Consider the following 26293-nt stretch of genomic DNA (forward strand, 5'->3'; position numbering starts at 1 on the left):
AGGAGGCTCTTAGGCACAACCATAGGGAGGCCTAGCCTCTCCTTTGCAGCAACCGTCTTCCCAAGGGTAAAACCTATGGTAGAGGGCTCAACCCATAAAACCACCGGTCCCCTATGTCTGTGGTCATGTTAGCAACCATCGAGGTGGGGTAGGCCAATACCCCTGCATTCTTCACAGGCTCCTCAAGGGGGCACTACATCTTTTTTCCCTTGTTTTTCTTTTTTTTTTTTTTTTTTAACTTTAACTTCTTTTTTAAATCAACTGTATGAAAAAAAAGTTAAAAAGAAAACAAACATACAATAAAAGAACATTTCAAAGAGACCATAACAAGGGAGTAAGAAAAAGACAACTAACCTAAGATAACTGCTTAACTTCCAACATGTTCCTACTTTATCCCAAGAAAGTTACCTAATACAGCAACATTTCTGTGAACTTGTTCCTACTATATCCATCAGAAATTAACAGACCATAGTCATTCCTGGGCATCCCCAGAATGTTAAATAGCATATCTGTTCTTCTTGGATTACTGTTCCCCCTTCCTTAATTGCTCTCTATTGCTAGTTCCCCTACATTCTACATTATAAACCATTCGTTTTACATTTTTCAAAGTTCACATTAGTGGTAGCATATAATATTTCTCTTTTTGTGCCTGGCTTATTTCGCTCAGCATTATGTCTTCAAGGTTCATCCATGTTGTCATATGTTTCACGAGATCGTTCCTTCTTACTGCCGCGTAGTATTCCATCGTGTGTATATACCACATTTTATTTATCCACTCATCTGTTGAAGGACAGTTGGGTTGTTTCCATCTCTTGGCAACTGTGAATAATGCTGCTATGAACATTGGCATGCAGATATCTGTTCGTGTCACTGCTTTCCAACCTTCCGGGTATATACCGAGAAGTGCAATCGCTGGATCGAATGGTAACTCTATATCTAGTTTTCTAAGGAACTGCCAGACTGACTACCAGAGTGGCTGAACCATTATACACTCCCACCAACAATGAATAAGAGTTCCAATTTCTCCACATCCCCTCCATCATTTGTAGTTTCCTGTTTGTTTAATGGCAGCCATTCTAATCGCTGTTAGATGGTATCTCATTGTGGTCTTAATTTGCATCTCTCTAATAGCTAGTGAAGCTGAACATTTTTTCATGTGTTTCTTGGCCATTTGTATTTCCTCTTCAGAGAACTGTCTTTTCATATCTTTTGACCATTTTATAATTGGGCTGTCTGTACTATTGTCATTGAGTTGTAGGATTTCTTTATATATGCAAGATATCAGTCTTTTGTCAGATACATGGTTTCCAAAAATTTTTTCCCATTGAGTTGGCTGCTTCTTTACCTTTTTGAGAAATTCCTTTGAGGTGCAGAAACTTCTAAGCTTGAGGAGTTCCCATTTATCTATTTTCTCTTTTGTTGCTTGTGCTTTGGGTGTAAAGTCTAGGAAGTGGCCGCCTAATACAAGGTCTTGAAGATGTTTTCCTACATTATCTTCTAGGAGTTTTGTGGTACTTTCTTTTATATTGAGATCTTTGGTCCATTTTGAGTTAATTTTTGTGTAGGGGGTGAGGTAGGGGTCCTCTTTCATTCTTTTGGATATGGATATCCAACTCTCCCAGCCCCATTTGCTGAAAAGACCATTATGACTCAGTTCAGTGACTTTGGGGGCCTTATCAAAGATCAGTCGGCCATAGATCTGAGGGTCTATCTCTGAATTCTCAATTCGATTCCATTGATCTATATGTCTATCTTTGTGCCAGTACCATGCTGTTTTGGCAACTGTGGCTTTATAATAAGCTTCAAAGTCAGGGAGTGTAAGTCCTCCCACTTCGTTTTTCTTTTTTAGAGTGTCTTTAGCAATTCGAGGCATCTTCCCTTTCAAAACAAATTGGATAACTAGCTTTTCCAAGTCTGCAAAGTAGGTTGTTGGAATTTTGATTGGGATTGCATTGAATCTGTAGATGAGTTTGGGTAGAATTGACATCTTAATGACATTTAGTCTTCCTATCCATGAACATGGAATATTTTTCCATCTTTTAAGGTCCCCTTCTATTTCTTTTAGTAGAGTTATATAGTTTTCTTTGTATAGGTCTTTTACATCTTTGGTTAAGTTTATTCCTAGGTACTTGATTTTTTTAGTTGCTATTGAAAATGGTATCTTTTTCTTGAGTGTCTCTTCAGTTTGTTCATTTCTAGCATATAGAAACATTACTGACTTATGTGCATTAATCTTGTATCCCGCTACTTTCCTAATTTGTTGATTAGCTCTAGTAGCTGTATCGTCGATTTCTCAGGGTTTTCTAGATATAAGATCATATCATCTGCAAACAATGACAGTTTTACTTCTTCTTTTCCAATTTGGATGCCTTTTATTTCTTTGTCTTGCCGGATTGCCCTGGCTAGCACTTCCAGCACAATGTTGAATAACAGTGGTGACAGCGGGCATCCTTGTCTTGTTCCTGATCTTAGAGGGAAGGCTTTCAGTCTCTCACCATTGAGTACTATGCTGGCTGTAGGTTTTTCATATATGCTCTTTATCATGTTGAGGAAGTTTCCTTCAATTCCTACCTTTTGAAGTGTTTTTATCAAAAATGGATGTTGGATTTTGTCAAATGCTTTTTTAGCATCTACTGAGATGATCAATTGATTTTTCCCTTTTGACTTGTTAATGTGTCATAATACATTGATTGATTTTCTTATGTTGAACCATCCTTGCATGCCTGGAATGAACCCCACTTGGTCATGGTGTATGATTTTTTTAATGTGTCTTTGGATTCGATTTGCAAGTATTTTGTTGAGCATTTTTGCATCTATATTCATTAGGGAGATTGGCCGGTAGTTTTCCTTTTTTGTAACATCTTTGCCTGGTTTTGGTATTAGATTGATGTTAGCTTCATAAAATGAGTTAGGTAGTGTTCCATTTTCTTCAATGTTTTGAAAGAGCTTGAGTAAGATTGGTGTCAGTTCTTTCCGGAAAGTTTGGTAGAATTCCCCTGTGAAGCCATCTGGCCCTGGACATTTATTTCTGGGAAGATTTTTGATGACTGATTGGATCTCTTTGCTTGTGATGGGTTGGTTGAGGTCTTCTGTTTCTTCTCTGGTCAGTCTAGGTTGTTCATATGTTTCCAGGAAATTGTCCATTTCTTCTACGTTATCCAGTTTGTTGCCATACAGTTGTTCATAGTATCCTCTTATAATTTTTTTAATTTCTTCAGGATCTGCAGTTATGTCACCTTTTTCATTCATTATTTTGTTTATATGGGTCTTCTCTCTTTTTGATTTTGTCAGTCTAGCTAGGGGCTTGTCAATCTTGTTGATCTTCTCAAAGAACCAACTTTTGGTGATATTTATCCTCTCTGTTGTTTTTTTGTTCTCTATGTCATTTACTTCTGCTTTAATCCTTGTTATTTCTTTTCTTCTACTTGGTTTAGGATTGGTTTGCTGTTCATTTTCTAGCTTCTTCAGTTGATCCATTAGTTCTTTGATTTTGGCTCTCTCTTCCTTTTTAATATATGCGTTTAGTGCTATAAATTCCCCCCTTAGCACTGCTTTTGCTGCATCCCATAGGTTTTGGTATGTTGTGTTCTCATTTTCATTCATCTCTATATATTTAGCAATTTCTCTTGCTATTTCTTCTTTAACCCACTGATTGTTTAGGAGTGTGTTGTTTAACCTCCAGGTATTTGTGAATTTTCTAAGTCTCTGATGGTTATTGACTTCTAATTGTATTCCATTGTGGTCAGAGAATGTGCTTTGAATAATTTCAATCTTTTTAAATTTATTGAGGCTTGTTTTATGTCCCAGCATATGATCTATTCTGGAGAAAGTTCCATGAACACTAGAAAAGTATGTGCATCCTGGTGATTTGGGATGTAATGTCCTGTATATGTCTGTTAAATCTAATTCATTTATCAGATTGTTTAGGTTTTCAATTTCCTTATTGGTCTTCTGTCTGGTTGATCTATCTATAGGAGAGAGTGATGTGTTGAAGTCTCCCACAATTATTGTGGAACCATCAATTGCTTCCTTTAGTTTTGCCAGTGTTTCTCTCATGTATTTTGTGGCACCTGGATTGGGTGCATAGACATTTACGATTGTTATTTCTTCTTGCTGAATTGCCCCTTTTATTAGTATGTAGTGGCCTTCTTTGTCTCTCAAAACATCCCTGCATTTGAAGTCTATTTTATCTGAGATTAATATTGCTACACCTGCTTTCTTTTGGCTGTAGCTTGCATGAAATATTTTTTTCCATCCTTTCACTTTCAGTTTCTTTGTGTCCCTGTGTCTAAGATGAGTCTCTTGTATGCAACATATTGATGGTTCATTTTTTTTTGATCCATTCTGCAAATCTATATCTTTTAATTGGGGAGTTTAATCCATTTACATTCAACGTTATAACCGCGAAGGCATTTCTTGAATCGGCCATCTTATCCTTTGGTTTATGTTTGTCATATTTTTCCCCTCTCTCTATTAATATCCTTTATTGTACCCATACCGAATCTCTTTAGTACTGAACCTTTCTCCAAGTCTCTCTGTCCTTTCTTTGTTTCTCTGTCTGTAGGGCTCCCTTTAGTATCTCCAGTAGGGCAGGTCTCTTGTTAGCAAATTCTCTCAGCATTTGTTTGTCTGTGAAAAATTTAAGCTCTCCCTCAAATTTGAAGGAGAGCTTTGCTGGATAAAGTATTCTTGGTTGGAAATTTTTCTCACTCAGAATTTTAAATATATCGTGCCACTGCCTTCTCGCCTCCATGGTGGCTGCTGAGTAGTCACTACTTAGTCTTATGCTGTTCCCTTGGTATGTGGTGAATTGCTTTTCTCTTGCTGCTTTCAGAACTTGCTCCTTCTCTTCTGTGTTTGATAGTGTGATCAGAATATGTCTCGGAGTGGGTTTATTTGGATTTATTCTATTTGGAGTTTGCTGAGCATTTATGATTTGTGTATTTATGTTGTTTAGAAGATTTGGGAAGTTTTCCCCAACAATTTCTTTGAATACTCTTCCTCGACCTTTACCCTTTTCTTCCCCTTCTGGGACACCAATGAGTCTTATATTCGGACGTTTTATATAATCTATCATATCCCTGAGGTCCGTTTCGATTTTTTCAATTTTTTTCCCCATTCTTTCTTTTATGCTTTCATTTTCCATTCTGTCATCTTCCAGGTCACTGATTCGTTGTTCAACTTCCTCTGGTCTTGTACTATGAGTGTCCAGAATCTTTTTAATTTGGTCAACAGTTTCTTTAATTTCCATAAGATCATCCATTTTTTTATTTAGTCTTGCAATGTCTTCTTTATGCTCTTCTAGGGTCTTCTTGATATCCTTTGTATCCTGTACTATGATCTCATTGTTCATCTTTAGTTCTTTGAGTAGCTGCTCTAGGTGCTGTGTCTCTTCTGATTTTTTGATTTGGGTGCTTGGGCTTGGGTTATCCATATCGTCTGTTTTTTTCATATGCTTTATAATTTTCTGTTGTTTTTGGCCTCTTGGCATTTGCTGAACTTGATAGGGTTCTTTTAGGATTTGTAGACCAATTGAAGTCCTTATCTCTAATTTATCAGATCTACAGCTTCGTGGAGTACACTTTCTCTAACTAACAAGCAGGTGGCGTCCACGAGCCACCTGTTCTCCAGAAGCCAGTTCTCCCCTGCTTAGCCTTTTTTGGTGAGTGGGGGAGTGAGTCTTGTGGGGTCCAATTGGTGTACCAAGCTTGCGTGTGTAGTTGGTGTTGCCTGCCCTGTATATGGGGCGTGTTTCTGGGCAGTCAGGGAAGGGGGGTGGCTCTAACAATCAAATCTCCCTGGTGATCCTAGAGTTTTAAAGCTGCTGCAATAGTCTAATCCTTCAGTTCAGTCCTGCCACAGTTTGTCTCTGCCACTGACCCACAAGTCCTTGGTATTGGCGTATGGCTCCTGAGACTTGCGAGTGGGCCCCTCTTCCAGGCTGTGCACCCCGGGTCCTCTGTTGAGGGATGACTGTGCTATATCACAGGTGAGTGCCATCCCCCCAGGGCAGTTCTGGGCTGCTGGGCTGTGTAGGGAGGCTCCCAGTCTGCTGAAATGATGGCTGAATGGGGCTTTGTTAATTCACACTGCTCCACCTTCCCAACTCTGGGACAATCAGCTGAGGTTGCAGGGAAGGCTAATGTCCACGCCCGGTTTTGTGGTGTGTGCCTGTTATTTGAAGCGCTTCTGTCACACTGGGTTGTCTGGGGCAGCTCTGGGCTATGGGGCTGGCGATGGGCAGGAGTGTTTCCTGTCCACCGGGATGATGGCTGTGAGCAGACACCCCCCTTTTTTTGGGAAGTTGTGGTGTTTAGTGAATTTTCTCAGCCACTGGATTATTGCCTTTTGTCTCATAGCTCTCTTAGTTCTGCTCTTGTCTTGACCTGCCCAAATTGCAAGTCTTTGAAGCTTTCTGTATTGGGCTTCTTAGAGTAATTGTTTTAGAAAAAGAAAAAAGGATTAAAAAAAAGGGCCCTCCTCAGAGATCTAATGGGTTATTGAAATGCTAAGAGACAAAGCAATTAGGGCCATTAAGGAAAGGTCCACAGGGCAGAGAGATCAGCTTTTCTTCGGGATTTGCATATGAGCCTCAGGGTCTGAGCTCTGCCCTTCCTCTTCCTATGTTCATCAGAACTTCAAAAATCTTCCGCTTTTATTTTGGAGTTTCTCGTGTTGTTTTTTTTCTATGCCTGTCTCCTCTCTGCTGGGCTGGCTGCTCTCAGATTCTCTGGTGTCTGGTCTCAGTCTATCTATGGTTGGAGTTTGGATCAGTAGAATGAGTTTCTGATAAGGGCTGCCACTGCAGTTCTCCCTTCTCCTTCCCAGAGCTGACAGCCCCTCCTCCCATGGGACTGAGCCTGGCAGGGAGGGGTGCGGGTCCCCTGGCCACAAAAATTTACAGATTTCGCTGATCTCAGCAGTTCCACGTTTTCATGAGTGTTGTATGAAGTATGCCCAAAGTCAGATTGCTCTGTGGTGTCCAGTCCGCAGTTCCTGGCTTTCTACCTACTTTCCTGGAGGAGTAACTAAAACATACAGCTCACCAGTCCGCCATCTTGCCCCGCCTCCCCCATTACATATTAAAGACTATATTTAATAGTAATATCTTACCAACACTACACTAATACTAGGGATGAATAATCAGCAGCTGAGAAGAGCTCTGGGATGTATTATGTTATGATAATTGTTTAAAGTTGAGAGTGATGATGATTGTACAACTAAGTGAAGATGAAGTAAGAAACTGACCACTTGCTCTTGTGAAAATTGGGGTTGTAAATGGGAGGCTCAGCCCTCCTATAACTATGCCTAAGAGGAACTTCCAGGGAGCCTCTTTTGTTGCTTAGATGTGGCCTTTCTCTCTCTAAACCCAACTCAGCAAATAAATTCATTAACGTTCCCCCATGGGACATGACTACCAGGGGAATGAATCTCCCTGGCAACGTGGGACATGACTCCAAGGAATGAGCCTAACCCTGGCAGCGAGGGATTGAAAATGCATACTTTCCCCAAAAGGGGAAAAAAGAAAGGTAACAAGCTGAGTTCACAGTGGGTGAGAGATCCCAAATAAGAGTTATGAGGTTATCCTGGAGGTTTCTCTTATGCAAGCTCTAGCTAGACATCCCAAACAGCCACGATATGCCATGCCCTTACCAAAAAGTAATCCCCAAATATTTAGGTCCCTACTTTAGATTCTATAAAAGATTCACTAATAAATTTATTCTCTTAGAAATTTAAATCTACCAGAGTTTTCCTACACCAGACAAGTCCTAAAACCCAAAGGCAACAGCCTCTTGAAGAACAACAGTCAGTTGTAGCCCCTTCCCCACACTGTCAATACCCCCTTTCAATATGAACAAGTTAGGGTACTCACTGCCTAGACACCCCTGAAGATGGAGAAAAGATGAAGTGAGAGGAAGGGATAGAAACAAACAAGATAAGATTTAACAAAGGTGTACGAATACTGAAACTTTATATAAATATACTTTTAGATGTTGGGGTGTTGGAATAAGTGGAAGGAGGTAAATGACATGGTGGAAGTGTGCCCTAAAACATCCTTTGAAATTTGCTCTATAGCTGCTTGTTGAATTGTGCTTTACAAGTCTTCATCTTTCTGTATATAGCCTATATTGCACAATAAGGAAAGAACTGAAACTGTGAAACTGTAACCCGTAACAATTTTTGAAATTACACATATAACATCTTGTTGAGCTGCACATCGAAAGTTAATGGATACACCTGAAGTTGTGGGAAAAAAAGATTACAAAACATACACAGAAAGAGGAAGCAATGGTCCATGAAAGGAAGATGATTAAGGTATTAGAGATCATCAACAAGGAGGGCAGACCTGAACATACTGGACAAAACTTTTTAAAAAATGGCAATAAACATGCTCAAAGAGGTAAAGGAAAACATGTACAAAGTACTAAAGGATATTAGACAATGATAGATGAACACAATGAGAATATCAATTAAGAGATAAAAATCATGAAAAGGAACTGAACAGAGCTGAAGACCAGGGTAACAGAAAAGAAAAATTCCCTAGCAAATTCTAGGGAAATTCTCTCCAGAGCAGACTGGAGCTGGCAGAAGAAAGAATCAGTGAACCTGAAGATAACAACTGATACCACTCATTCTGAGGAGCAGAAAGTAAAAAGAAAAAAGAACCTGAGAGACCCATGGGATGCCATCAAGCATACAATAAATGCATTGTGGGGATCCCAGAAGAAGAAAGAGAAAAAGGAGAAGAGACAATAGTCAAAGATGCAATGGCTAAAAATGACCCAAATTTAACAAAGGCATGAATACTACACATCCAAGATGATCAACAAATGCCAAAAAGATAAACCCAAATTGACACACAGCAAAATACTATAATCAAAATGCAAAAGATAAAGAGAATTCTGAAATCCACAGGAAAGAAGCAACGCATCACGTACAAGGGAGCCTCAATAAAATTAAGTGCCAATTTTTCATCAGAAACCATGGAGGCAAGAAGGCAGTGGGGATGGCATATTTAAAGTGTTGAAAGGAAAAAACTGTCAACCAAGAATTCTCAATCTAGCAAATTATCTTTGAAAAATAAGGTAGAAATGAAGAAATTTCCAGATAAACAAAAGCTGAGGCACTTTATCACCACAAAATCAGCCCTATAAGCAATGCTAAAAGGAAGTTCTGTAGGTGAAAGGAAAGGACACTAGACAATAGATCAAAGTCACATGAAGAAATAAAGATCTCTGGTGAAGGTAATAACATAGGTATACGTAAATGCCAGTAACATTTGCTTTTTGACTTGGAACTCCACTTTTTACTTCCTACAGGATCTAAAAGGCAAGTGTATAAAATGTAATGATTAATCAATGATTCTGGACTTATAATGTATGAATATAATTTGTGACAATAGCTACATAAAGGTAGAAGAACAGAGAGGTATAGAAACATATAATAGGTGTATGCTATTGAAATTAAGCATAATGGGTGTAGGATTTCTGTTTGGAATGATGGGAAAGTTCTGTCAATGGATGGTGGTCAGAGTAGTGTAACATTGCAGATGTTATTAATCCCACTGAACATTATGCTTGGTAATGGTAGAGACGGGGAAGTTTATGTTTTTACAACTAAAACAAACAACAACAACAAAAACCCAAGAGCAACTAAAGAAACAATAACAATTAAATGCAATACTTGATCTTGCATTCGATCTGCTAATGGAGAAGAAAGGCTCAAAAGGACCTTACTGGGACATAAGAAAGAAAACTGTAATACAGACTACAAGATTTATATCAATGTCAAATTTCTTCAACTTCACAACTGTACTGAAAGTGGTTATATAAGTGAATATCCTGGTTCTTAGGAAATGTACATGGAAGTACTGTACATTCAAGAAGTATGATGTATACAACCTATACGCTAATGTTCAGAAAACAGACCAATAAACAGATACAGAAATAGAAAGATCAATGGACTGACAGACAGAAGTATCGATAAGTAGAATGATACGGCAAATGTGATATGTGGCAAAATGTTAAAACTTGTGGATCTGGGTATGGGGGATGTTGGAGTTCTCTGTATGGGTTTTGTACATTATTTTTGCAGCTGTCCTGTAAGCTTAAAATTATTTCAAAATAAAAATATTAAAGAAAAAAATATATGCACATACACATACACAGTGGATTATTCAGCCACAAAAACGAATAAAGTTCTGATAAATATGAAAAACATAAACCTTATGCGAAATGAAATAGCCAGACAAAAAAATGATAAAAAATGAATGACTCTACTAAATCCAGAATAGGTAAATTCATAGAGACAGAAAGTACAATAGAGGGAGTGGGGGAAATTATTGCTTAATGGGAACAGATTTTCTATTTGTGATGATGAAAAAGTTCTGCAAGAGTAGTGATGGCTACACAACATTGTGAATGTACTTAATGCCACTGAAGTGTACACTTAAAAATGGTTAAAATGTACCAGAGGCAGGGATGGGGGGTGGACGTGGAGGTGGAGAATGGGGATTTGAACGTTTAATGGGTACAGTTTCTTTTTGGGATGATGGAAATTTTTGGTAATGGATGGTGGTGACGGTAGCGTAACATTGTGAACGTAATTAACAGTACTGAAATGTATACTTGAAATTGGTGGGAAATATTTTGTTATATATATGTTAGCATGACACAATTCTTTTAAAAAAGGGCAAAGATTTGAATGGACATTTATCCAAGGAAGACATACATATGGTCAATAAAGACAGGAAAAGATGTACAACAATATTAGTCACTTGGAAAATGCAAATGAAAACTACAATGAAATACTACTTCACATGCACTATGATGGCTATAATAAAAAAGACAACAACAAGTTTTGATGAGAATGCAGGCAAAATGGAACCCTCATACACTGCTGGTAGGAAAGTCAAATGATGCAGCTGCTTTGGCAAACAGTCTAGCAATTCCTCAAAAGGTTAAACTTCGAATTACCATATGATCCAGAAATTCTACTCCTAGGTATCTAATCCGAAAAACTGAAAACATATCCACACAAAAGTGTGTACACAAATGTTCAAAGCAGCTTTATTCACAATAGCCAAAAAGTAGAATAACTCAAATGTCCACCAGCTGATGAATGAATAAAATGTGGCAGATTCATACAACAGAATATTCAGCAATAAAAAGAAGTACTGATGCATACTGCAACACAGATGAACCTTGAAAACATTATGCTAAGTAAAAGACGCCAATCACAAAATACCATATATTACTTGACTACATTTAAATGAAATGTCCAAAACAGATAAATCTATAGAGATAGAAAGTAGAAAAAGGAGATTAGTGGTTGCCAAGGAATTGGGAAGAAATGGAGAGTGCTCCAGGAGGCATTAATAATGAATAAATCTCTTTTTCTTACTATGCAAAATAAAAGATTAAATTTTCTGATATTAAATTAAAATGGGGGGGAGAGGAATTCTAGGGAGATGGTAGAGTAGGTGAGGTGGAACGGGCCTCTGCTCCCTGAGAGTAACTAGAAAGGGGCTGGAAGCACCAGGGAACATGGTACTGGGTGTGACCGGCCACTGAGGGTCCCCCACAGTATATAGAGAGGCCACCCGACAAAAAAGGAGGAGAGATAGCTGCTGGAGGGGCGCAGTAAGTGTGTTCCCCACCTGGACCAACCCCGCCCTCCCCCCAGGCTGGCAGCAGCAAAACCTCCCTGTTCAAGGGAGCTAGCAGCGGCTCTCCACTCCCGTCCACCTCCCTTGATAGTTTGCTGGGGGGGTGATCCTCCACAGCTAGACAGCTGGGAGCTCCCGTGAGAGAATCCCGCAGGCAGAGATTGTTCTACCCCCATGGAAATCAGGGTGGATGGGGAGGTGGGGGTGGGGTGGTGCATAGGGGAGAAGTGGAGAAGGGAGAAGCGCCATACTACTAACAAGGAGTCCCTCCCACACCCCAGAGACTCGTGGGGGCAAGGCAAGCAGAGAACAGGCAGGCGAGGCCCATGTCCCACCTGTGGGGTGACTTTGATCAGGCTCCCTGAATACTTGTTCCAGACACCCACTGGAGTCCTAGGACCACGATTCCCCAGAGGACACGGAGATCTGGTTCCACACTGGGTTTGGACTCCACCCACCCCACAGGAGAAGTCTGGGGAAGACCAACTTGAGAGCACCAGCGGCTGGTAGGTTAGGGTAACTGCACTCCAGTAAACTGTGCCTCAAGAGCACCAGCTGCTGGTAGGATTGGGAAACTGCACTCCAGCAAAGAAAATTATATATAAATACTCAATGCTGCACTTCGTAAAATAACACTATGAAGACAAGCAAATGCCCAGAAGTCAGCAGAAACTTACAAACCATTTAAATAATACAGAAGACACGGACAAGCTGAACAAACAAATTAAAAAGCTGGAAGAAACACAAAAGTTGGAGCAATTAATCAAAGCAGCACACCCATATCTCAATATTATGGCTCAGAATATAAAGAACATGAAGAAGACCCAGGAGGAGCACAGAGAAGAAATTCTAAGAGTAAATAAAAGAACAGAGGATCTTAGGAAATAAAGGATATTGTCGAACATATTAAAAATACTCTTGAGGGGGAGGAGCTAAGATGGCAGCATAGAGAGGAGTGGTAGACTGTTAGTCCCCCCTGGAATAATTCATAAATGACCAAAAAAACTAGTAAATAACCTGAAATAACTGCAGGGAGACAAACGTGACTGTCCACTCATCATTCACCAACCTGAATTGGGAGGAATGCCCGAGATCGCAGCATAAAATCTGTAAGTAAAACTGCGGATCAGTGCTGAGAGCTGAGAGCCGAGAGCCCCCCCTCACAGAAGCCTCGCAGTGCTAGAAAGCAGCACTCTCTCAGCCCAGCTCCAACTGGGGTTTTAATGTTAACTGCTCAATATAGACAGCGAATCCTCAACAAGCAGACAGAGGCTTTTGGTGACAGCTGACCTTGGGAGAGTAGGGGGACACACCTGTCTCAGGAATGGGGAGCCCAGAGGATCGGATGCTATATCTCTGGCTAACGGGTGAACCTGGGAGCTTTTCTGTCCCTTTCTCTCTCTGTGGAGAAAATCTCAGCCATTCTCAGCTTGCAGGGCTTTGCAATAGACAGCCTCAGCCATTTTAAAATCAAAACACTTTGATCAGCAGAGTCAGAGAAACAAAGAACTTACTGATATTCAGATGACCTCTCTGGAGGGGGGCATAGCTTCTCAATAGGAAAGGGAGGAGCTCAGCTCTACTGCCTGCCTTTCTGGAACCAGACCCCAAAGCCTGGGGGAGGAGAGCCACAGGCCACACCCTCTTACACCAGCCAGTGACAGGTTGGTGTATCAATACTCTAAGAAAAACCATCAGAGAAACCAGATACTGAATATTACCTCCTTCTGTGACCTGAGCCTGTTCTCATCTGGGAAAACCTGATTGGAGTGGCCTAGGGGGTGAGATGCCTAGGCAACAGCAAACTACAACCTACACTAATAAAAACGAAGCTATGGCCCAGTCAAAGGAACAAACACACACTTCAACTGAGAAACAGGAATTTAAACAACTAATGCTAAATCAATTCAAAAAGTTTAGAAAATATTTCACAAAAGAGATAGAGGATGTAAAGAAAACACTGGGCATACATAAGGCAGAAATCGAAAGTTCAAAAAAAACAACTAGTAGAATCTATGGAAATAAAAGGCACAAATAAGAGACGAAAGACACAATGGAAACATACAACAGCAGCTCTCAAGAGGCAGAGGAAAACACTCAAGAACTGGAGAACAAAACACCTGAAAGCCTACACGCAAAGGAGCAGATGGAGAAAAGAATGAAAAAATATGAGCAACGTTGCCAGGAACTTAAAGATGAAACAAGGTACAAGAATGCACGTATCATTGGTGCCCCAGAAGGAGAAGAGAAGGGAAAAGGGGCAGAGGCAATAATAGAGGAAATAATCAATGAAAATTTCCCATCTCTTATGAAAGACATAAAATTACACATCCAAGAAGCGCAGCGTACTCCAAACAGAAGAGATCTGAATAGGCCTACGCCAAGACACTTAATAATCAGATTATCAAACGTCAAAGACAAAGAGAATCCTGAAAGTAGCAAGAGAAAAGCGATCCATGACATACAAAGGAAGCTTAATAAGACTATGTGTGGATCTCTCAGCAGAAACCATAGAGGCAAGAAGGAAGTGGTGTGATATATTTAAGATACTGAAAGAGAAAAACTGCCAACCAAGAATCCTATATCCAGCAAAGCTGTCCTTCAAATATGAGGGAGAGCTCAAAATATTTTCCAACAAACAATGAGAGACTTTGTGAACAAGACACCCGCCCTACAGGAAATACTAAAGGGAGCACAACAGAGTGACAGGAGAAGGAGTGCGTGGTTTGGAACACAATTTTGGGAGATGGTAGCACAGCAATGTAAGTACACTGAACAAAGATAACTATGAATATGGTTGAGAGAGGAAGGTTGGGAGCATGTGAGACACCAGAAGAAAGGAGGAAAGATAAAGACTGGGACTGTGTAACTCGGTGAAATCTCGAGTGTTCAATTGTGATAAAATGTACAAATATGTTCTTTTACAAGGGAGAATAAGCAAATGGCAACCTTGCAAGGTGTTAAAAATGGAGAGGCACTGGGGGTGGGATGCAATCAACGTAAACTAGAGACTGAAACTAACACAATCATTGAATTATGCTTCCTTTAATGTAAAAAAGGCACTATAGCAAGGTAAATGCAGATAAGAGGGGGGGGATAGGGGAGGCACGTTAGACACTTGACATCGGTGGTGTTGTCTGACTCTTTACTTTGATTTAAGGTTACTTTTCCTTTTGCTACTTCCTAGCTGTCATTTTTTTTCTTCCTTCTTTTGCCTCTCTACCTTCTTTGACTCTCCCTCCTGCCTTGTGGAAGAAACGTAGATGTCCTTATACAGATAGTGGTGAGGGTGGTGAACACATAAATATGTGACCATACAGAGAACCATCGATTGTTTACTTAGGATGGAATGTATGGTGTGTGAACAAAACCTTCTTAAAAAACAAAAAAAAAAAGGGTTGATGACAAAACCTCAAGGGCAATATACTGAGTGAAATAAACCAGACACATAAGAACAAATATTGCAGGGTCTCACTGATGAGAACTAATTATAATATGTAAACTCATAGACATGAAATATAAGGTACTTAAGGACCAAACACCACTTTGTCTAGTTTATGGATGGATGTGTAGAAAAGTAGGGGAAGGAAACAAACAGACAAAGGTACCCAGTGTTCTTTTTTACTTCAATTGCTCTTTTTCACTCTAATTATTATTCTTGTTATTTTTGTGTGTGTGCTAATGAAGGTGTCAGGGATTGATTTAGGTGATGAATGTACAACTATGTAATGGTACTGTAAACAATCGAAAGTACAATTTGTTTTGTATGACTGCGTGGTATGTGAATATATCTCAATAAAATGATGATTTAAAAAAAAAAAAATGAATAGAAATAACAATAACAAGATTTCAAAAGCAAAAAAAAAAAAAAAAAAAAAAAAAAAAAAAAAAAAAAAATATAAGGTACCAAGATATACGATGAGGCTTAAGAATGGGGAATGGCTGCTTAGTATGAGCGGAATGTTCAACTAGGATGAACTTAAATGTTTGGAAATGAACAGAAGTGTCGGTAGCAAGATGTGAGAATAACTAACAGTGCCGAATGGTGCATGAATGAGGTGGAAAGGGGAAGCTCAGAGTCATATATGTCACCATAAGGAAAGTTGGAGGTCAAAAGATGGGAATATATAAAACTGAATCCTATGGTGGGTAATGTCCACGATTAACTGTACAAATATTAGAAATCTCTTCCATGAACCAGAACGAATGTATGACAATACAACTAGAAGTTAATAATAGAGGGGCATATAGGGAAGAAATATATACCTATTGCAAAGTATATACTACAGGTAGTAGTATTTCAACATTCTTTCCTAAACAGTAACAAATGTATTATACCAACACTACGAGTCAACAATTGAGAGGGGTTGGTTAGGGATATGGGAGGATTCGAGTTTCCTTTTTTTTTCTTTTTTTTTCTTTTTACATCTTTCACTTTATTTCTTGTCTGGAGTAATGAAAAGGTTCTAAAAATTGAAAAAAAAATTCAGTGTGGTGATGGATGCACAGCTGTATGAGGGTACCAGGGGCAACTGATTGTACACTTTGGATCTTTGGATAATTGTATGGTATCTGAACAATCCCAATAAAAATTAAAAAAAAAAAAAAATTCTTGAGACACACAACACCAGATTTAAGAAGCAGAGGAAAGAACTAGTGACCTCGAAGATAGCGTGATAGAAAGTGAAAGCACAAAAGAACGAATGGTGAACAAAATCAAAAAATTTGAAATGGATTTTAAGGAAATGAAATCCACATAAAGCACACAAATATAAGAATCATTGGTGCTCCAGAAGGGGAAGAGAAGAGTAAAGGGCTAGGAACGCTAGTCGAAGAAATTATTGGGGAAAACTTCCCAACCCTTCTAAATGATTTAAATATGCAAATTAAAGAGGCTCAACGAACTCCGAAAATACTAAATCCAAATAAACCTATTCAAAGACATAAACTGATTAGATTCTCAAAAGCTGAAGAGAAGGAGAGACTTCTGAAAGCACCAAGAGAGAACCGATTCACCACATACAAGAAAACAACATAAGACTACATACTGACTACTCAGCAAGCACCATGGAGGCAAGAAGACAGTCATGACATATTTCAGATTCTGAAAGAGAAAAATTGGCAGCCACGAGTTCTTTATCCAGCAAAACTCTCCTTCAAAACTGAGGGAGAGTTTAAAATTCTCACAAAGAAACACTGAGAGAATTTGTTAACCAGAGACATGCCCTGCAAGTAATACTAAAGGAAGCTTTATCAGCTGAGGAAAAAAAAGAATGGAGAGAGAAAAAAGAAACAAACAAACAAACAAAAAACAAAAGAATGGAGAGAGAGGTCTGGAGAAGACCACAGAAATGAAGATTTACTGGTAAGAGTAACTTAAAGGAAAAAAGAGAGAGGGGAAAAAAACAGAGCTAACAACTAAAAACCAAAGCGTAAGGTGGCTGGTTCAAGAACTCCCATCACAGTAATAATTTTGAATGTGAATGGATTAAACTCTCCAATTAAAAGACACAGACTGGCAGAATGGATTAAAAAATATGATCCAGCGATATGCTGTTTAAAAGACATTCATCTTAGACCCCATGACACAAAGAGACTGAAAGTGAAAGGATGGAAAAAAATCTTCCATGCAAACGGCAATCAATGGAAATCGGGGGTTAGCTATAGTAATCAGACAAAACAGACTGTAACTGCAAAAATGTCTTAACAGATAAAGAAGAACACTATATATTAACAAAAGGGATAATTCACCAAGAGGAAATGACAATCATAAATGTTTATGTATTCATTCAAGGAGCTCCAAAATACATGAGACAAACACTGGCTAAATTGAAGGAAGCAACAGACATGACAACAGTAATAGTGGAAAACTACAGTACACTACGCTCTTCTGTAGATAGAACTGGACAGAAGACCAATACAGATATTGAGAACCTAAAAAATATGATAAATGAATTAGACTTAACAGACACATATAGACTGTTACATCCCAAAGTATCAGGATATACATTCTTCTCTAGTGCCCATGGAATGTTTTCCAGGATAGATGGTATAATGGGGCAAAAACAAGTCTTAATAAATTTAAAAAGATTGAAATTATTCAAAGCACATTATCTGACCACAATGGAATGCAACTACGAATCAATAAGCACCAAAGAACCAGATCTTTCACAAATCTATGGAGGCCAAACAACACACGCCTAAACAACCAATGGGTCAAAGAAGATACTGCAAGAGAACTTTGTAAATATCTAGAGATGAATGAAAATGAGAACACAACATATGAAAACCTGTGGGATGCAGTGAAGGCAGTGCTGAGAGGGCAGTTAGTACTTCTAAATACATACATCAAAAAGCAAGAAAGAGCTACAACTAAAGATCTAACTGAACTGAAGGCGCTAGAGAATGATTAGCAAACTAACCCTAAAGCAAGTAGACAAAAAGAAACAACACAGATTTAACCAGAAATGAATGAGATGGAGAACAAAAAAAACAATAAAGAGAATAAATAAAACCAAAAGTTGGTTCTTTAAGAAGATCAACAAGATTGACAGACCCTTCACTAAACTGACAAAGTCAAAAACAGAGAAGACTCAAACAGAATCAGAAATGAGAAGGGGATAATTACTACAGTACTAGAAGAAATTAAAAAAATCATAAGCGGATAATATGAACAACTGTATGGCAAGTTTGACAACTTAGAGGAAACGGACAATTTATTGCACACCTAACAACCTAGAGTGATCCAAGAAGAAACAGGAGATCTCAACAAACCAATCACAAGCAAAGACATCCAATCAGTCATCAAAAATCTACCTACAGGAGGAGACCCTAAGATGGCGGCTAGGTAAGACAGGGTGAAAAAACACCTCCGTGAAAAATACTAGATAAAAACCAGAAAGTGACCCAGAACACCACTTCCAGAGTAGCACCAGCCAGACAAGGTCTGCTAAACCTACAGGGACCGTGCATTTGGTGAAACCAGGAGTCTGCATTCTGAAACCAGTGAGTGAGTCGGCTGAAAGACCCTTGGCAACGCTGTGGTGTGGGGAAATGGTGGGTTGCCGTTTGCAGACGGACTAGTTCTTTAAAAAAAAAAAAAAAAAAAAAAAAAAAAGCCCGGGAGCAGCTGCAGACGGGAGCGGGCTGGGCTAACGCCTTGGTGTCTGGCGTGGAGGATACCCCTTCCCACACCCACTGCTGATTGTCTCGGGCCCAGGGGAGCAAAGGGGAGCCAAAAGGAGAAAAAAACACATGACTTGCAGCCATCTCCCCAGTGGGCGGGGGCACTCCTGCCTGGGGCTGAACCCACAGCACAGAGCCACGCCAAGAAACCCAGTGTGACAGGGAGGCTTTCCAGCAGCACCGCGCACACGCCACAATATCCGCCGTAGACAGTGGCCTTTAATACACCCACGGCTGACTGTCCCGGAGCTGGGAGGACGGAGATGTGCAAAAAGGGGAAGTTAATGCATCCCATTCAACCATCTTTGAAGCGAGCTGGGAATGCCCCTGCACTGCCCAGAGTCCCAGGGCTTCCCTGGAGCCGGCGCACACTTCCCTGGAGGCACGGCCCTCCCTTCCTCAGCAGAGATCCTGGAAAAGCACAGCAGGGAAGGGGGAACCACTTGGAAATCCCAGGGAATCTACGCCAATACCAAGGACTTTTGGGTCAGCAGCAGAGAACAGCCCGAAATCTCTGGGAACACCTGGGAGGTTTGATTATTAAAGCTGCTCTTCCTCCCTAACTGCTCAGACACATGCCCCTCATTCAGGGTGGACACCACCAAAAACACACCCAAATTAAGTGTACCAATCGGACTCCACAAGAATCAGATCCCCACACACCACAAAGACAAAGTTGGGAAGAACTGACTTGAGGGGAATAGGTGACTCACGGACGCCATCTGCTGGTTAGCTAAAGTATACGCCACCAAGCTGCAATTCTGACAAATTAAAGATCAAGTAAAGCAAATGCCAAGAGGCCAAAAACAACAGAAAATCTTAAAGCATATGATAAAACCAGACGATATGGAGAACCCAAACCCAAACACCCAAATCAAAAGATCAGAAGACACACAGTACTTGGCACAATTAATCAAAGAACTACAACAGGCAACGAGAGCATGACACAGGATATAAAGGACATGAAGAAGAGCATGGCACAGGATATAAAAGACATAAAGAAGACCCTAGAAGAGCATAAAGAAGAAATTGCAAGAGTAAATAAAAAAAATAGAAGACCTTATGGAAATTAAAGAAACTGTTGGCCAAATTAAAAAGACTCTGGATACTCACAATACAAGACTAGAGGAAGCTGAACAACAACTCAGCCTCCTTGAGGACCACAGAACAGAAAATGAAAGAACAAAATAAAGAATGGGGAAAAAAAATCGAAAAAATCGAAATGGATCTCAGGGATATGATAGATAAAATAAAACGTCCACCCCTAGCATATAACCTGATTGGTCTCTGGAACAATGCATATCTCTGAGACACCTGAAACTCAGAGCTAGAGCTCGGCAGATGTGAATGTCAGTATTAGTGCATACAGCCACTGTCAAAAAAAAAAAAAAAAAAAAAGCTGAAAAAGAGCCAAGACTTCAATTAGTGATATGAATGAAGCAGGTCTGGTTAAGACCAGGGCAAGCCAAGCCAAAGGGTAAAGGTTGAAACTGATTGTGTTTTAAAACTTCAACTTCCACATGAGACCAAGGGAAGAGATATCTATTTGGTACAGGATCTAAATTTTCTAAACGGTACAACTCTACAGTCGATTTGTTCAAACACCACAATTGCATGGTAATTTGAATTTGAATAGGCTGTGAGATAAGGTAGGTTAGTATAGGCTGGAGTGAAATAGTGACACATCCCAGAGTAATCTGGGCAGATAATAAAAAATATATTTACAGCCTCCCACTCCCCAGCCTCGAGGATCTGGGGGAAGGTGTGGATGTGTTGGACATCCTCACCTGGACTAGTGTTGATGTTGTCACAAACACTGGGACTGGCGGTTTGATGTGCTGAGCCCTCGATCATGGGGCTTGCCCTTATGAAGCTTGTTACCGCAAAGGAGAGTCTAAACTTGCATGTAGTTGTGCCTAAGAGTCTCCCCCTGAGTATCTCTTTGTTGCTCACATGTGGCCCTCTCTCTCTCTAACTGAGCCATCTTGACAGGTGAACTCGCTGCCCTCCCCCCTACGTGGGACCCGACTCCCAGGGGTGTAAATCTCCCTGGCAATGCAGAATATGACTCCCGGGGATGAATGTGGACCCAGCATCGTGGGACTGAGAGTATCTTCTTGACCAAAAGGGGGATGCAAAATGAGACGAAATAGTTTCAGTGGCTGAGAGATTCCAAATGGAGTCGACAGGTCACTCTGGTGGACATTCTTATGCACTATATAGATAACACCTCATAGGCTTTAATGTATTGGAATAGCTAGAAGTAAATACCTGAAACTACCAAACTCCAACACAGCAGTCTGGTCTCCTGAAGACAATTATATAATAATGTAGATTACGAGGGGTGACAGTGTGATTGTGAAGACCTTGTGGATCACACCCCCTTTATCAAGTGTATGGATGAGTAGAAAAATGGGGATAAAAACTAAAGGACAAATGGGGTGGAATGCGGGGATGATTTGGGTGTTCTTTTTTCACTTTTATTTTTTATTCTTGTTCTGGTTCTTTCTGATGTAAGGAAAATGTTCAGAGATAGATTGTGGTGATGAACGCATAACTATGTTATCATACTGTGGACAGTGGATTGTATACCATGGATGATTGTATGGTGTGCGAATGTATTTCAATAAAACTGAATTTAATTAAAAAAAAAATAAAATAAAGCATCCAGATTTAAGACTCATTGGTGTCCCAGAAGGGGAAGAGAAGGGTAAAGGTCTAGAAAGAGTATTCAAAGAAATTGTTGGGGAAAACTTCCCAAACCTTCTACACAATATAAATACACAAAGCATAAATGTCCAGTGAACTCCAAATAAAATACATCCAAATAAACCCACTCCAAAACATATTCTGATCAGACTCGCAAATACTGAAGAGAAGGAGCAAGTTCTGAAAGCAGCAAGAGAAAAGCAATCCATCACATAAAAAGGAAACAACATACAACTAAGTAGTGACTACTCAGCGGCCACCATGGACGTGAGAAGGCAGCGGCATGACATATTTAAAACTCTGAGAGAGAAAAATTTCCAACCACGAATACTTTATCCAGCAAAACTCTCCTTCAAATTTGAGGGAGAGCTTAAATTTTTCACAGACAAACAAATGCTGAGAGATTTTGCTAATAAAAGACCTGCCCTGCTTCAGATACTAAAGAGAGCCCTACTGACAGAGAAACAAAGAAAGGAAAGAGAGATATAGAGAATTTTAACAGACATATATAGAATATTACATCCCAGGTCACCAGGACACACATTCTTCTCTAGTGATCACGGATCTTTCTCCACAATGGACCATCTGCTGGGACATAAAAACAAGCCTCAATGAAATTAAAAAAAAAAAAAAAAAATTTGTTCAAAGCGCATTCTCTGACCACAATGCAATACAAATAGAAGTCAATAACCATCAGAGACTTGGAGAATTCACAAACACCTGGAGGAAAAAAATGAGGGGGAGATGAAAACATTCACAGATAATCAAAAGGTGAGGGACTTCATCACCAGTAATCAGTCCTATAAGAAATGCTAAAGGGAGCCGAGCAGGCTGAAAGGAAGGGACACTAAAGAATTGACGGAAACTACATGAAGAAATAAAGATTTCCAGTAAAGATCACATGGTAAATATAAATACCAATACTACCGTATTTTTGACTTATAACTCCACTATTTACTTCCTACAGGATCTAAAATACATAAACTTAATGGTAAATCAGTGGTTTTGGACTCAATGTAAAATACGTAATTTCTGACAAGAACTATATAAAGGTGGGGGAATGATGGAGTATAGGAACATAGTTTATGTGTCATATTGAAAGTAAGTTGGTATCAAAGAAAAACAAGATTGTTATAGATTTAAGATGTTATATTCAAGCCCCATGGTAAACACAAAGAAAGTATCAGAGAATATATATGACCATAGAGATGAAAAGTAGAGAAGGGGTTACACGAAATGGGGGATGGGGCAATGGGGAGTTAAGAAATGAGTATAGGGTTTCTGTTTGGGGTAAAGGGAAACTTCTAGAAATGGATGGTGGGAAGGTGATAGCATTGCAACATTCTAAATGTGATTAATCCCACTAATGGAATGCTAGGGAGAGGGTGGAATGGGAAGATTTAGGCTATATATATGTTTCCACACTTGGAAAAAAAAAGTCTAAATAGAAGACAATTAAATGCCAAGGATGATCCTGGATGGGATGTGAAGATGGAGGAGAGGAGGCTCAAAGGGACACAGATGGGACACAAGGAAAAAAAAAAAGGGGGGGAAATATAAAATGTAAGCTTTATATCAATATTGAGTATCTTGAACTTCTTAGCTGTGCTTAATGAGATTGCATAAAAGAATGTTCTTGTCCATGAGAAAAGTATGTGTGAATTATATTGTTTGTTCAAAGATATGTGCAGCTTGCTCTCATATGTTCAGAGGACAGAGCAATAGATGATAGATGATAGGGAGGGAGAAAGGGAGAGAGGGAAAGAAAGAAACGGTGGTGTGACAGGATGTTAAAGGTGGTAGATCTGGGTATCGGGGGAGGGGGTCGGGGTACGATGGAGTTCTACGTATGGGGTTTGTACTGTTTTTGCAACTCTTCCTGTAAGATTGAATTTATTTCAAAATAAAATTTATTAAATTAAAAAAGAAAAAAAATCCACCTCCAAATAAAAGCCAAGGGCCAGATGGCTGCACAGGGGAATTTTACCAAACTTTCCAAAAAGAACTGACACCATTCCTGCTCAAAATCTTTCAAAAAATTGAAGAAAAAGGAATACTACCTAATTCATTTTATGAAGCTCTGACACCAAAACCTGAAAAAAAAACCACTACAAAAAAGGAAAGTTATAGGCCAATCTTCCTAATGAATATAGACGCAAAAATCCTAAACAAATTACCTGCAAATCGAATCCAAAGTTACATTAAAAGAATTATACAGCTCTTCCGCCGCCATTTTAAATCCAGCTCCATACAACGCTCCGCTACCGCCGCTACTGGTACTCGGTCTGCGCGCCAGCACCCCCCTACCGACAGTTCCGCCACCATGGAGGACATGAACGAGTACAGCAACATAGAGGAATTCGCAGAGGGATCCAAGATTAACGCGAGCAAGAATCAGCAGGATGACGGTAAAATGTTTATTGGAGGCTTGAGCTGGGATACAAGCAAGAAAGATCTGACTGAATATTTGTCTCGATTTGGAGAGGTTGTAGACTGCACAATTAAAACAGATCCAGTCACTGGAAGATCAAGAGGATTTGGATTTGTGCTTTTCAAAGATGCTGCTAGTGTTGATAAGGTTTTGGAACTGAAAGAACACAAACTGGATGGCAAATTGATAGACCCCAAAAGGGCGAAGGCTTTAAAAGGGAAAGAACCCCCTAAAAAAGTTTTTGTGGGTGGATTGAGTCCAGATACTTCTGAAGAGCAAATAAAAGAATATTTTGGAGCATTTGGAGAGATCGAAAATATTGAACTTCCCATGGATACAAAAACAAATGAAAGAAGAGGATTTTGTTTTATCACATATACAGATGAAGAGCCAGTAAAGAAATTATTAGAAAGCAGATACCATCAAATTGGTTCTGGAAAGTGTGAAATCAAAGTTGCACAACCCAAAGAGGTATATAGGCAGCAACAGCAACAACAGAAAGGAGGAAGAGGAGCTGCAGCTGCTGGACGAGGTGGTACAAGGGGTCGAGGACGAGGTCAGGGCCAAAACTGGAACCAAGGATTTAACAACTATTACGATCAAGGATACGGAAATTACAATAGTGCCTAGGTGGTGATCAGAACTATAGTGGCTATGGCGGATATGATTATACTGGGTATAACTATGGGAACTATGGATATGGACAGGGATATACAGACTACAGTGGCCAACAGAGCACATATGGCAAGGCATCTCGAGGGGGTGGCAATCACCAAAACAATTACCAGCCATACTAAAAGAGGACCTTGGAGAAAAGAGGAGGAAATACTAAAGTAACCCATCTTGCAGGACGATGTTGAAGATTGGTCTTCTGTTGATCTAAGATGATTATTTTGTAAAAGACTTTCTAGTGTACAAGACACAACTGTCCAACTGTATATAGCTGCCAATTAGTTTTCTTTGTTTTTACTTTGTCCTTTGCTATCTGTGTTATGCCTCGGTGTGGATTTGTTTATACAAATTTTATTTGTATGATTTCATGTTAAACCTCAAATAAATGCTTCCTTATGTGATTGTTTTTCTGTGTCAGGTACTAAATAGCTCTGTAAAAATGTAATTTTAAATAAGCAATAATGAAGGCATGGTTTATTTTGTAGGGAATGTTGGTCCATAGGGAGAAACAGTGGTCCTTTATGAATAGCCAGTCAGTATCATCCTGTTCCCATTTTTGTAGATGTGTTCTATGCTCTAGGCTTCCTCTACCTGTTATCCTAGGCTTCTACCACATTGTTGAATAATATCCTCCATCCGTATCTGGAGACATGGTCACGGTATTGAGACTTGCTGGTAGACCATGAGTCTTCCTGAATTGCATTTTCAAGAAACAATAGCTTTTTAATGAGACAAAACATGGCAGTGGCTCCTTATGAATAGAAAAGATTTTGTGTTCCTATTTGGAAAGTTGTTTATTACGACTCATTCTTTGATTTCCGAGTCAGTGGTCTCCTAGAAAGAGCTTTAGATAATAACAATATTACAATTTTTACTTTGTTTTACAATATCTCCAGATATATACACAGGGAGAGAACACTGTGAAACTTGCAGGAGCTATATGTAACTGAATTTAAGAGTTTCAAAAGTAGTTAGCAAATTTAAAGGATTTTGGCATAGGAATAAATATACCCATTAAAATTGGACCAAAAATTGGTTAATCTTGGTAAGATATTTGAAGTAGTGGCAAAGTAAAATGGTGTTAGGCCACAGCCACCACTGAACTGAACAAAGTTTTTTCCATTAGGCATTCTTAGGGAGCTGTAATGGAGTTAACTGCTCCTGTGGTGTAAATTATTAGGAAAAAAGTTGTGGTAGTAAATCCCATCATTTTAAGTGCAATTGCATGAGTCTGAGTAGTTAAGCATTTCCATATTCAGACATAGGAAGGAGTAGTGGAAAAGAAATAACTTTAAGTCTTTTGTATATTAGTACAAATATTTTTTAAGTGTTGACAGTTTTTTATCATTACAGCAGATCTCCCTGGTCTTGGAGGATTTTTTGGGTAAATAGATCCAAACTTTGAATTTTGTGTTCAGTATAGTTAATTGGGTTTATGGAAGTTTGTTTCCATGGTTGCACATTAGCCTGCTGGGATCATTAAGAAAAATAATTAACTTACTCAGATGCACACATGCAAACCAGTTGATTTCACAAACTACTTTTTATGTTGAACCCGCTGTTAAAAGTTTGGTGCCTGCAACGTTTCTATGATGTTTGTATTTGCTGGGCTATTAAGTTTCAATGCT

The 26293-nt window shown here is 39.4% G+C and overlaps 1 protein-coding gene and 1 pseudogene across 6 annotated transcripts in view; one reads left to right on the forward strand and one right to left on the reverse strand.

Moving 5' to 3' along the window:
- The window catches only part of ATXN2 (ataxin 2), a 198073-nt gene that overhangs the window by 100869 nt on the left and 70911 nt on the right, over positions 1–26293 (reverse strand). The gene's annotated exons all lie outside the window — the stretch shown is intronic.
- On the forward strand, positions 23811–25071 carry LOC119519256 (annotated as a pseudogene).

Source organism: Choloepus didactylus, chromosome 23 (genome assembly GCF_015220235.1).
Source record: "Choloepus didactylus isolate mChoDid1 chromosome 23, mChoDid1.pri, whole genome shotgun sequence".
Taxonomy (NCBI): Eukaryota; Metazoa; Chordata; class Mammalia; order Pilosa; family Megalonychidae; genus Choloepus; species Choloepus didactylus.